The 13782-nt window shown below is 40.9% G+C and overlaps 1 long non-coding RNA gene across 1 annotated transcript; it reads left to right on the top strand.

Moving 5' to 3' along the window:
- The first annotated feature begins 296 nt into the window (after window positions 1-296).
- On the top strand, window positions 297-1430 carry LOC124284751. The gene is made up of 3 exons (XR_006900637.1): window positions 297-342; window positions 501-930; window positions 1399-1430. It is a non-coding gene; the product is annotated as an uncharacterized LOC124284751 (long non-coding RNA).
- Window positions 1431-13782: the final 12352 nt, after the last annotated feature.

Below are 13782 nucleotides of genomic sequence, written 5' to 3' on the forward strand. Positions count from 1 at the left end.
ACGTTGTCACGAAGTCTACATCAAGAATCAGTAGTTACTACTGACACAATATTTTCAAACTGTTTTTTTAAAAATTTACATCAATTATTGCTACGTGTTCGTGTGTCAAACCATCATTGTTAAATATTGGATATTCACGTGTACCCGTCTGTAACACGCGGCTGAGCACGCTCCACATGCGCAGGACAAGCAGTTGGGACTGCCACCCGTATAAGCATTATCACCGCCGTATTTATACACACGTTTGAATATTGATTGTGAGTCTCTTCATAGCGACATCAGCAGTGGCAGGGTGGGGAGCTGAATCGCTGGTGTCCGTTGTATGTCCACAATACCACACAGGTGCCAGGACTGAATGCCAGGACTTAATGAGAGACACAGGTACCAGGACTTTAATGATTGAGAGACACAGGTGCCAGGACTTAATAGGGAGACAATTGAGAGACACAGGTGCCAGGACTTAATGAAAGACGAGTACCAGGACTTAATGAGAGACACAGGTGCCAGGACGTAATGAGAGACACAGGTACCAGGACTTAATGAGAGACACAGGTGCCAGGACGTAATGAGAGACACAGGTGCCAGGACGTAATGAGAGACACAGGTACCAGGACTTAATGAGAGACACAGGTACCAGGACTTAATGAGAGACACAGGTGCCAGGACTTAATGAGAGACACAGGTACCAGGACTTAAAGAGAGACACAGGTGCCAGGACGTAATGAGAGACACAGGTGCCAGGACTTAATGAGAGACACAGGTGCCAGGACTTAATGAGAGACACAGGTGCCAGGACGTAATGAGAGACACAGGATGTACGTTATAGCATAGGTACCAGGAGTACGTTATAGCACAGGTACCCGGACTTTATGTCATGTATAACAGGAGGTACGTTATACCATGGGTACCAGGAGGTTCGTTATAGCATAGGTACCAGGAGGTACGTTATAGCACAGGTACCAGGAGGTACGTTATAGCATAGGTACCAGGAGGTACGTTATAGCATAGGTACCAGGAGGTACATTATAGCATAGGTACCAGGAGGTACGTTATAGCATAGGTACCAGGAGGTACGTTATAGCATAGGTACCAGGAGGTACGTTATACCATGGGTACCAGGAGGTACGTTATAGCATAGGTACCAGGAGGTACGTTATACCATGGGTACCAGGAGGTTCGTTATAGCATAGGTACCAGGAGGTTCGTTATAGCATAGGTACCAGGAGGTACGTTATAGCATAGGTACCAGGAGGTACGTTATAGCATAGGTACCAGGAGGTTCGTTATAGCATAGGTACCAGGAGGTACGTTATAGCATAGGTACCAGGAGGTACGTTATAGCATAGGTACCAGGAGGTACGTTATAACATAGGTACCAGGAGGTACGTTATAGCATAGATACCAAGACCTACTCTCTACCAAAGGTACTAAGAAATCCGTTATACTAAAGGTACCAACACTGGTACCAATAACTCGCATATATATTCGGACTTTATTACAGGTGCCAGGAATATACCATATATGTACTGGAAAGCATTAGCCTATGACAGAGGTACCTTAAGTTCCCCATTACTAAGGTACCAAGACACGTTTAACCATTTCACGTTTTATCGCATAGATACCAGGAGTATATTACTTAGGTACCGGGATATCTTCTATGTAAGTGGCCTTTGCAAGTGTTTACCAGATAGGTACCAGTGTTTGTGATTAGGAGACCGACCAAAACATCTCCAACGCCAAGATTTAAAGGCGGCACTGAACCAGATATCATGGATACAAGAGCGCTGAAGGTAATATATTTTTTAATTGAACGTATTTTATATTTGTCGTATTTAAATTCCTTCACGATATCATTTAGCAATAACCAAAAACAAAACTAAAAGACATTTCCAGTCTAGCTCGTTTATCTATTGTGCATACGAAATGAAAGTCAAGTTAGAATAATAGAAAGTAGGTATTACGATTTTAGTCCAGCTACACATATATATATATTTATATGCTCATTATATATTTTACTTGTGGTGTACGATAATCTATGCAGGTAGACCGGTAAATGCTATGAATTTATGAGAAATTGTTTCATTTTTTCGTTCATCCCTTCATACCTGTTTGGAATATGCATATGAATATGTATATGGGCCTGTGGCTTTCACAATAAACATTTGATGATGATGATTATGACGATAACGATACGAAAGATTAAACCCAGAAACCAAAAGAATATATACTACGGTAGTATCTGAGGTTTTGGCTAGTGAACACGAAGGTATACCCCAAAATACCTTCTTTATGTGTGCGTGCGCGCGTGCGTGTGTGTGTCCTTTTTTAAGTTTCGAGGATTGTTTGTCATTTGGTTATTTGGGGGTTCATATTTGTTGTTGTGCAGGGGAAATATCAGTGTAGGTTCAATCTATGTCATTATCGGGGCGTTGTCATCTGGTGTGATTTCCAGCTGTAGCGAGGGTCATCACTTGAAACTCAGAGGGGCGGTGAGGTAGCCGTGTTGTTAAAGCGTTCGCTCATCACGCTGAAGACCCAGGTTCAATTCCCCACATGGGTACAATGTGTAAAGCCCATTTCTGATGTCCCCCGCCGTGATATTGCTGGAATAATGCTAAAAGCGACGTAAAACCATATTCATTCACTCATATAGCAGATCGCCTCCGTGGTGTAGTGGTTAGAGCGTCCGCCCGGAGAGCGGAAGGTCGCGGGTTCGATCCCCGACCGCGTCATACCAAAAGACGTTAAAATATGGTACTTGTTGGTCCCTGCCTGGCGCTCGGCATTAATGGGTACAACAAGGACTGGTCGGCTCGGAGTCAGTATAATGTGTCTGAGTGGGGTATTCATGCTTCACTGCGGCATGGTATCTCAGTGGGCTAGCACTATAAAACCAGCTTAAGTCTGGGCTAGTACAAGCAGCCGCACATACACATACACACGCATGCACATCGTCATATGAGCGAAATGTTTTCAAGCACGACGTAAAACCCAATTTCACCTCACCTCACCTCACTCGTATAGCTGTGTACAATAAACCAAAATAAGATCGATCACATATATCAATAAAGTCAAACGTATATAACACCTCGCCTAGCCCTGCAGCAACAACCAGTAATTAGTCTCCGCCGTGATACAGATGGCCCGTTGCCCGAGGACACATGTAATGATCTTCTGGCTCGTTCATCACTCCTGACCTGAGGTTATCCCAACAGACTCGGGGGCATCACACATGCAAAGGAAAACGATCAACACCAGCTCGTTATCTGTATGCAGTTGTCACAAAGCTTGTCACATAGTCCGTCAATATTGGAACCATTAACAGCATGGCACGCTCCATTAGTTTAGTGACCAATTATAATCATTTCTGTCATTCATGAAATTATATTTGTCGATTTTGCCACCATGACATCCCCCTTATCGTAGCGTTGATCTTCGTTGCCATAGGTTTTCCACGTAAAAGATGACCTGATGAGAGAGTTTTTGCGATTTAGGTTTTGTTTGTTGGTTTGTTTTTTAACGCCGCCCTTTACAAAACAACCAAGTGATCAACAGCATGAGCATCGATCCACGCATTTTGGATACGATGACATGTGTCAACCAAGTCAGCGAGTCTGACCACCCGATCCTGTTAGTCGCCTCTTACGACAAGCATAGGTTGCTGAAGACCAATTCTAACCCGGATCTTCTCGAACGTTTTCAATTTGGAACATTTCGTAAAATAATCGTGTATTTGTTTTGACAATTTATCACCAAACTGGTTATTTTTGTCACCTGTAAAAGTTTAAAAAGTTAAGATATTAAGTAAATTTCAAAGAGGGGATGTACATAGTGGCCCCCTTGGGGCTTGCTGGCTTCAGCTGCCGTTATCGTTGATGTTGGTTCAAGTGTCAAAAAAGAAACTTCACATTCTTTCTTCAGGGCACTATAAAAGAACAAGAGATGGTAAGATGGTTAAATTGGTATTATTTCATTGCTGAGATCTGTTTGATGTACTCGATACACTGACAGTGCCATAATCAGTTCCATTAGGCTACACCGCCGTTCCATAACATGGGTATACAGAATGTCAAGTCACAAGAATAAAAATGCGAAATTTCTCAGTTCAATATCGTGTATGGCCGCCCCGCGCATTCACCACTGCCAAACACCGTCTCCTCATCGACTGCCTGATGCTTGTGAACACGTGGTTGGGGATTCTGCGTCATTGTTCTTGCAAGGCAGCGCCAAGTTCCTGCAAATTCTGAGGTTGGTTCCTAAGACCACGAAGCCTTCTCCCAAGTGCATCCCAAACGTGCTCTATTGGATTTGGGTCAGGGGACCTCGATGGCCAGTCCATGACGTTGATTCCAGAGTTTTGAAGGAAATTACATGTCAACATCGCGGTATGCGGCCGAGCATTATCATGCTGGAACTGTAGACCTGGGCCATGAGCCACCATGAAAGGAACGAGTTCAGGGGTGAGCACCTGGTCGCGGTAAGCAGCAGCTGTGAGGTTTCCACGGATGACCAGAAGTCGGGAACGGTTGCTCCCACAGAAAGCACCCCACACCATGCAACTTCAGCCCCCGAATCTGTCGACTTCCTGTACACAACATTGGGCATATCGTTCACGACGTCGTCTCCAGACTCTATGCCTGCCGTCCGCGAATCTGAGGGTAAACCTGGATTCATCGCTAAAGACGACTCGATTCCAGTCTCTCTGGGTCCATCGGAGGTGACGTTGGGCCCACAGCAGACGTTGACGTTGATGAAACGGCGTCAATACTGGCCCACGATATGGACGTCGAGAATAGAGATTGGCAGCCCGCAACCGATTTCGAATGGTCTGTGAGGACAGTCGACCTCTAAACATCTCAGCCCTGGTTCGTGTAGCCGGCAGAAGACTGTCACGTAGCTGACGTAGGACGATTTGACGGTCTTCTGCTCGTGACGTCGACCTTGGGCGATCAGAAGTGGTGCCAGTTTGTTGTAGACGACCTCGCAAGTCATACACAGTACGACGGCTGCATCCCATTGCTCTTGCGACGTCAATAACTGATCTTCCCGCTTGCAACATGTCAACGGCACGTTCACGTTGCACATTTGACAATCGTGGCATTTCAAGTACCAATAGAACTGTGGTTTAAAAGTGTATTTTTCAATTCTTGAGGCCAATGCAAACACGTGCATATGAAGAAAACTTCGATGCGAAGATCACGTGATCGACTGCACCTGCAAAACCTGATTTGGCACTAACATCATTTGCACGACGAATGGATGGGTTTGAGAGGGTTTTGCTAACGTTTTTCTAGAGTCGAAAGATAGGGATCCCATTTCGGATACATAGATGTATCATCAGAGAAAAATTATTCATTATTTTTCAAATTACATTTTTTGAAGTTTCTTTTTTGACTCAGTATATTATTACAACCTCAAAACAAAACTCCTGTCACATCTAAGATTCACAGACAAAAAACATACCTACATTTTTCATATTATGACTACCCGGTCCGGGTTAGAATGATCCTTCAGTACCCATGCTTGTCGTAAGAGGCGACTAACGGGATCGGCGTGGACACGATACATGTCGACGGCTTTGTCATGGTAGGAGTGAGTGAGTATGATTTTACGCCGCTTTTAGAAATATTCCAGCATGGCAATAGTTCCATCTCATTCTGTGACGTTGAGCACGTGCAGGTGGATCAGATCCAGGAAATCAATTCCCGCATTACCGGCGCGGATTGTTACATTTACAAATCAAGAATAAGGTTAGCTAACATTTTCTGTCATCGTATCCCATGGCGTAGATTGATGCTCATTATGTTGATCACTGAATTGTCGGGTCCAGACCCGATTATTTACAGACCGCCGCCATATAGCTGGAATATTGCTGAGTGCGGGTAGCCCAGTGGTTGAAGCATCGCTCTCTGAAGACCCGGGTTCGATTCCCCACATGGGTACAATGTGTGAAGCGCATTTCTGGCGTCCCCAACCGTGATATTGCAGGAATATTGCAAAAAGCGTCGTAAAACCAAACTGACTCTCACAACAAATACAGAAATCTGTGAAAACAGATTCCCGTCAAGGAAACGTTTATAGAGAAACGGTTCCATGCGAAATATTCTCTGGAATACAATTGACATGTATAAGAGCTATCCGGCGATCTGTTAACAGGGCACAAACCAAGTGTGTTCTGGATTATGTAGACTTAGTTCTACACCAGGAGGTCACACAAAATGACTGTATTACCCAAATTTACTAACGTCAGGAAATACTCGTTTCATCCGGCGGCCATATGAACAACGTTTGAAATCTACGTATCATCTGGCCGTCAGATTTATACACGTTTAAAAGGGTGTTAAAATAAACATACATTCGACTCGGTATTTACATGTATTTCACAGGTGTGTAAATCTGGCCATTGTTTCCATGTGTTTCCTAACATGTGTAACATATGTAAATGCTGTGATTGTAGGACATGCATTTCAATACCCTTGAAATCTCGTATGACCAGGGTTAGGTTTGTCATATATTTTGTACATGCGTAAATGGTTGGAAATGAGTAAGTATAGTGTTACAAGATTAGCACTACTTTAACATGTATTTCAATGGTGCTGTAATGTAACTGTCACATAGGGTTCGTTAGCGCGTCCGACCACGCCATAATGTACTGAGATAATTAGTAACACATGGTGAAGTGATACCCATGACTGAGCACCACTAATAACGTGCGTGTCTTTCTTGACATACACATGGTGTCTGTTTAAAAGGTTCAAATATCGAGTCTATGGGCCAGAGCGATATGTATGTTAGGGAGTGTGTGTGTGTGCGAGGGAGAGGGTGTGGCATGGGTAGGCCTAGGGTGGGGTGGTGGCGGTGGTCGGTGTTGGGGTACTGATAAGTCTTTCTGACCAATAGGTAATATCATTTATACTTTTTGTAATGGAAATTACATAACAGTTTAAATAACTGACCTTAGGTACACTTCTTATATATGCTATACAAGGAGACACTGCTAATTACAATAAAACAAAGATTTAGACGAATGTGTTCACACAGACATGAACCGGTAGGTCCCTAATTTTAGTAGCTCACTTGTATGGTTATCCGACTGATCATAACTGAACAAATTTCATTATCTATACTTTCATAAAGATGATTACAATGTATTAATGATTCCCGGTGTAAATTACTTTTGTAAATGTGTGAACATGCACATACTTGGTGTGACCTCTTTTGATTCGGAATACAGGTATTATTCCATACGGACGTTTTCTATAATTTCAGTTACCCGACGGAATATACTGTAGACATATTTTGTTTCCACCTCTTGGGTAGACTAAAGAAAATTGTAGTGATTGCAATTAGCTCATAATTTTCATATTAGACCTATTTTGTTTCCATCTGTTGGGCAGACTATAGGAAATTGTAGTGATTGCAATTAGCTCATAACTAAGCAGTTTCGATAATTGTTGAAAGCTTACTACCTGACAGCATTATGTTGCTCATGCGTTTTCTTTTTTGCTTTTGCTTTTTGCTGTCTAATTTGTTATACATTATATAATCATGTTAATCATTTTGGTATCTCAATATCATAGAATATAATATGTACTTATTAATCTATCAAAGTACCGAAACGTATTATCTGTATGCGTTACTGTTATTGGGTGAAACTGTTAAAAGTACCTGCGTACAGAATTTCGTGGAAACAGAAACTGAAAATTACTAGATCAATGGAAAACTAAATTGGATAAAGATCGCAATCAATCATTATTTATATTCCACTTTTTAAATTATCAGTGTGCAGATCATGTCACTAACATAAAAACTGAAGGATATATGGTGACAAAACTGGGTTCAATCTTGAATGTATAATAAATGTACCAACAGTATCAAGGAATGATGGGGTACGCTCGTGGCTAAAGCGTTCGCCTGTCAGGTTAAAAACCGGTGTTTGATTCCCGACAAAGGCACATTAAGACTGAAAATATATTATTTTGATAAAAGGCAAAGATCTTAATTTCAATTGAAAGAAAGAGACGAAGTAATTTGGAAGATTCACAGACTAACAACATCTATATTGGGGCTACAGGTGCAGGAAGCATCTTCAATTATAAAATCACATTCCACAAATATCAGATAAAGGTTTAAATGACAAGCATATTTATTGGTATCTTGCCAAGCTCTGTCCTCTCCCAATGCAGTATAACCAGAGTGCTGTGGTCACCACCTCCGGTGGCCAAATTCAGCAATCCCATTACTTTACAGTATTTTCTTTCAGGCATATATTGTAAAGTTAACTTTTACGGGTATGGAAAGAGTGGGGGGAAACACGTGCAAAGTATTAGTACGCTGATATTATCCTTCAAAAACATCATATGTACAACAATCACTTATCATTATGGCATTACAAAAAAGGCCATATTTCCAGACAGCAGACCATAACCTTTGGTTGGAGTTCCAAATAATTTGACACCGAAAGCCTGTCAGTTAACGCAAAGGAAATAACCCTTGTGTTTTAAAATGATAGTCACAATGAAGTGTAGGTTGCCATGCATTTTATAGTCTGTCTCACAGTCCCTGAACCACATTATTTTCCTTACTGTTTAGTCTGTCTCACAGTCCCTGAACCACATTATTTCCCCTACTGCCAAGCCCTCTGTGCAATGCTAAAGCCTTAAATGAAGCAAGTCTAGATCTCCTCAGGTCCAGGGTCTGTTAACATCTGCAAGAACCCTAACTCACTTTGGGGGTCGGGTTACAAAGTAAACATATCTATAGCTAACTGCAGCCATGGCTAGCCGGACTGAATCTCGTGTCTCCCTGGGGCTCAATTTAAATGGGCTTGTTTGTTACTATCAAAATTATATATATTCAGACACTAAGCGTTAGTCTATGTATTTTCCGATATGATGGAAATACTAATATTGACCAGATAAAATTCTAAAGGAGCCTTTCTTCAAGCAGTGACTTAACGCCATACATAGCTAGACTTGCTTAGATGATAGACTTCATATAAGGCATCACAGATATTTCACAAACATGGTACAGGACCCTTAGCCTCATTAGCTTATTGCCTCACCACTTGCGAATTAAGCGTTGGCAGATGTAAATGTTACTGGAGATGTTGGTCCCGCCAGCTGTGGGTGTTCGGTATGGCTCTCCATAACCCGAACCCTGCAGTGAGTTTTCCTAGAGACGGAAGGGGAGAAAATATCGTTCTGTGACTATGGAAAACCAAAAATGTGGACAACACACCATTGTTTGGGTCTTTTAATTGTAAATATGATTCAAATAGCTTAACCTAGATTTCGATATCCTCCGAATGTACATTTGGTGGAAAATATACATTTATCCCGAGCCAAGGACGAATGTTTATATATAATTGAAAAATGTAACAGCACTAGTATCCATTTTGTCTTTTGTCTTCTACCCGTCAGAACTAGATTAACAACTAGTCTCTGATATGAACATATTTTACAGAAAAAAGTTGATAGTAAAAAGAATATTATATAAGGAAAAGGAGCCCTGAGACTTTCTCCTGAAGCTGTGGAAATCTAGACTTGCCACATTTTGTAGACTTGCGTGGGCTTGGATATATTTGCTTCAGGGTCTGTATGACAGACGACGTCCCAACACACGCTCAATCACATGTGTCTCCAGGTCACGGAGAATCAGTGGTTAGAGGCCCGTATTGCAATTCTCGTGCGTTTGCCAGGCACGTAGCAAGCCATTTTTTTCGTGTAAGCAATATGGGCTGCAAAGCCTTATATTTAGGTGGTATTGAGGGCTTGCCCAAATTTCATTTTTTATGAGACCTGAAGAGTTATCGTTTGACGTTTGATGATTTCAATAGCTTCAAAATATGGTGGAAAGACTTCCGCCTGTATCCCCCCTTAAATTTCATTCTAGTCAAATCATATCACCTAAATATATATTCCTCATCCGATAAGGATGAGTTTTAACGTGTTTTGGGGGTTACGGACGGAAGTCTTACCACCATGGAAATTCAAGTGTGATTTCCTCATATACAAATATGTTTGGACATATTGTATACATGTCAGCTGCATTGATACAATACCATACATCGAGTATTTGGTGTTTTTTCTAAAATAATTGATAAACAAATGATAAATAAACAACTGCATTTCAGTGATGATTCACATATAATCATGACTGCAACAAAACATCCTCATACATGTCGATGGAAACACAATCATCACTGAAAGTTATGATATGAAGAATAACCTGTTTACTGTAATTTACTGTAAATTTTTTTTAGCAAAGATCATGTGAATGCTCGAGCTGTTTTTTATAATGGTAGCTACGCCCCTGTTTGCATGTGTTGTTGACGCGGCATGGACTGCTTGTAACATCACTATTTGATTATGATTCGCAAACACATGCCCATGATATGGTCGGAATCGTGCCACGGATTAGCAGATACTTATCATGAAAACAGGTTTTTATGTAGGTGGCTTGAAACTCGCTTTTACAAAGGCCTATAGGTTCGATCACAATACATTTCGTTTTACAGCTTCTCTTTTCTTAACATGCTCACGTCAAAACTGATTTAAATTCTAATCACAGATTAAAGAATAACACAATAAATAGTATGCCAAATTATCGTTACCATGACAACCCTGTGATATTTCACCTTATGTAAGAGAGTAATGCAGATGATACTGTCGGCTGTAAATTTTGATAAGTTGCTTCATCGCTATCAATAAACACTGGGTATCTATACAATTATATGTGTGATCAAAGGCCATATGATAGATTATGTGGTCTCTGGTGTGATGGAGGAGAACTTGCGTCGCTAGTTTTCTCGATAATCTGAACACATGTATGTAGCGTGAAACCGGCAGATACTTTAGAAGAAAGTGTTTGCCCTACCTGTAACAACGATGTCCCGTGTCTATAAAAGGGATATAATGTGGAGATGAATGACATGTACTTTTATCTTGGCCCGTTTATGATGATACATACTGCGATCTTTCACAATAATCCCTCTGGCTATCAGATTGAAGGTGCGTTTTAAACATAACCGGTATTTCTATTATTGTATTTATAAAGTTCTTCGAACGTTCTCCATATACGTCCGTCATATACATCGCGCACTACCCTTTTCTCTTTTGATCTTCTCAAACGACTGTTACAAGTTCGAAGAATCTTGGTCAAAGTAGAAAAGTCTTAAGACTATTCCCTACAATTCTGTAACTTACACATTGTACCCTAAATGGGTAGAGCTTTCGTTCGGGGGGAATATCAGAAGGACAACGATACAGTTATTTCCAATGTTGTAGAAAGATCTCCACTTACTTAGAAAAACACTGAGATATTGTATTCATGTCGGAATGATATTTTCAGCCCCTGTCAGATCAGAACCTGAACATGCGATGTCCGCGTCTGTGTCAGACTAAAGGCCTATAAGATGTTTAGCAACACTGGGGCGTAATAGCCATAGATCTTCTCCAAACAAGGGAATATACATCTTGTGAGAATGACTTCTTCGACAGGGAAATTTACAGCAATGCGACATCACAACATGATCCAACATGTCTATGATATACCCAGAGAACGCACCCGCCTGTGCTATCCGGTCATAATCGCTACTCGATAAAAAACAATTTTTCATTTCATGTCTCACAGAATATATAATTTGATATGGCATTGTTTCTTATTGTATACTTTTGCGTTAGTGAAACAAACTTTAAAGTTTATATATGGCGTTATTACAGCAAGTGCAATAATATTCCAATTATGTACTGCCACAATTATTGTACAGTAGTGATGCGCGAGCTGAACAGACTTAAGAAATTACGAGTTGGTTCGTGTAGCATATTTGATTGTGCTCCAAGAGAGACAAAGTGCTATTCTTTTGGGGCAGCTAGGGACACTTGCTAGGACAAAGGGGCAACGCATCGCCCTTTGTTCACCACTGAACCTTTCAATCCCTCGAAACATGCACCTCACAAGGTTTGCCAACACCACAGACAAGGCGTAACTGATACTGGTAGCAAGAGCGAGTGCAGCTTAATAAGGCGTGTTAGCTTGCGTAATACCGCTTTCCTTGTCAGGCTCTTTGGTGATAAGAATATTGAGGTCATGTGAACGTTGATTTCAAACGTACTAAAATGTGTGAAAGTGAAATTACATGAGCCAAGTAATTCACATGATGGAAACATATGATCATCTTGCTTGAATACAGGTAACATGATGGTGTATGAACCGTTCATATACATACCCCTGAAATCCGGTATGATACATAAATATCTAAGGTGTGTAAACATTTGCAAATTTGAAAATTTACATGTGTTTCCCCACCTAAGTAAATTCACATGTTTCCAACCCGAGTAAACTTAGAACGAAATCGGAAATTTCAGCAGCACCCACTGAAATTCAAAGGAATGCATTGGAAATACTGTATGATCATGTATTTACCGGGGTATCTGTTTTGCAATTCATATTTGGAAATCCCTGACAATCCGGTCAGGGCATACATGAACGAGGTGCTTGTGCATACGAAAATGTACGATGAGCATATGTTTCAAAGGTATAGATTCATATGAAATATATGCCCGAAGTTAGGAAATATCTGAAAACATACGTAAACCCGGTCATGGCATGTATTTCCTACTGTATTTACGTATATTTCAATGGTTTACTATCCGGTTTTTGGTGCTGTGTTGCTGCCGGAGCCCCAGTGTCATACTACTGCTGGTTAGATGTAAACTTGCCAGCCCTGACCAAACCTTGCCTGCCACACACAAAAATACTAATTTACTTAATATAATTAAATTAAAACTTGTAAAATATTGAAAAAACTAATACCACTGCAAGAAAAGAATTAACTGTTTATTTCAGATTTGTGATTAATGCTTGAATTCATGTTATCACTTCATCGTGTTTTATTATCCTAAAATATGTTGAATATCTTCATATACATGTCTAAATGTTAACCCGACCGTCGGGCAGGTGAATTTGAGAATCTGGCAGTCCGTGTTGAAAATAACCCGTCCCGGGCGGTCGGGCAGGCAGGTATTTCGAACGCTGCATTGTTTATGAAGATGTTAAAGGCACTATTTCACCCCACTCTTCTCTAAAAATAAATAATGCATTTCTCTCAGTATATACTATCAGCCTCAGGGAAGCTACCAGGCTTCACAAGAATATTGAAGTCAATCCTTTTGAATAAATATGTCGACAATAATACCTTTACAAAGTGCTTACTTCACCGGAAAGCGCACAACAACGTAGAACACAAGGAAACCATTCAGTTGGTTCTACCAAATATAGCACCAAGTTTCGCGCTCATCAGCCAATCAGTAATCTGTTCAGTTAACCTGCTTGTTGAGTGCCAAATAGTGTCCAGCATCAAATATTACGTGTTATTAAGTGGAACTTGACAGCTGCCTAATGCGAGCACATTGTTCCTATAAGAACTGAGTACACACATATAGGTTTATGTATGTTTGGCAACGCTGAATTTGCCTTGGTATTAAAAGCTATATGCCATCTTGTTGATTATTCATGTTCTTTAATGGGAATAAAAAGTAACTGTCGCTGGAACATTAGTGACATTAGTAAAATGCATTCTCTTTGGGAAATGTTTACATTTTATTGCGATTTTGTTAGTGTTTGAAGGGGTAGCCTAGTGGTTAGCGTTCGTTCGTCACGCCGTAGACTCGGATTCGATTCCCCACATGGGCACCATGTGTAGAGCCCATTTCTGGTGTTTCCTGCCGTGAATATTGCTAAAAGCGGCGTAAAGGTAACCTCACTCACCCACTCACTCAC

Source organism: Haliotis rubra, unplaced genomic scaffold (genome assembly GCF_003918875.1).
Source record: "Haliotis rubra isolate DU_JTF1 unplaced genomic scaffold, ASM391887v1 Scf344, whole genome shotgun sequence".
NCBI classification, from domain to species: Eukaryota; Metazoa; Mollusca; class Gastropoda; order Lepetellida; family Haliotidae; genus Haliotis; species Haliotis rubra.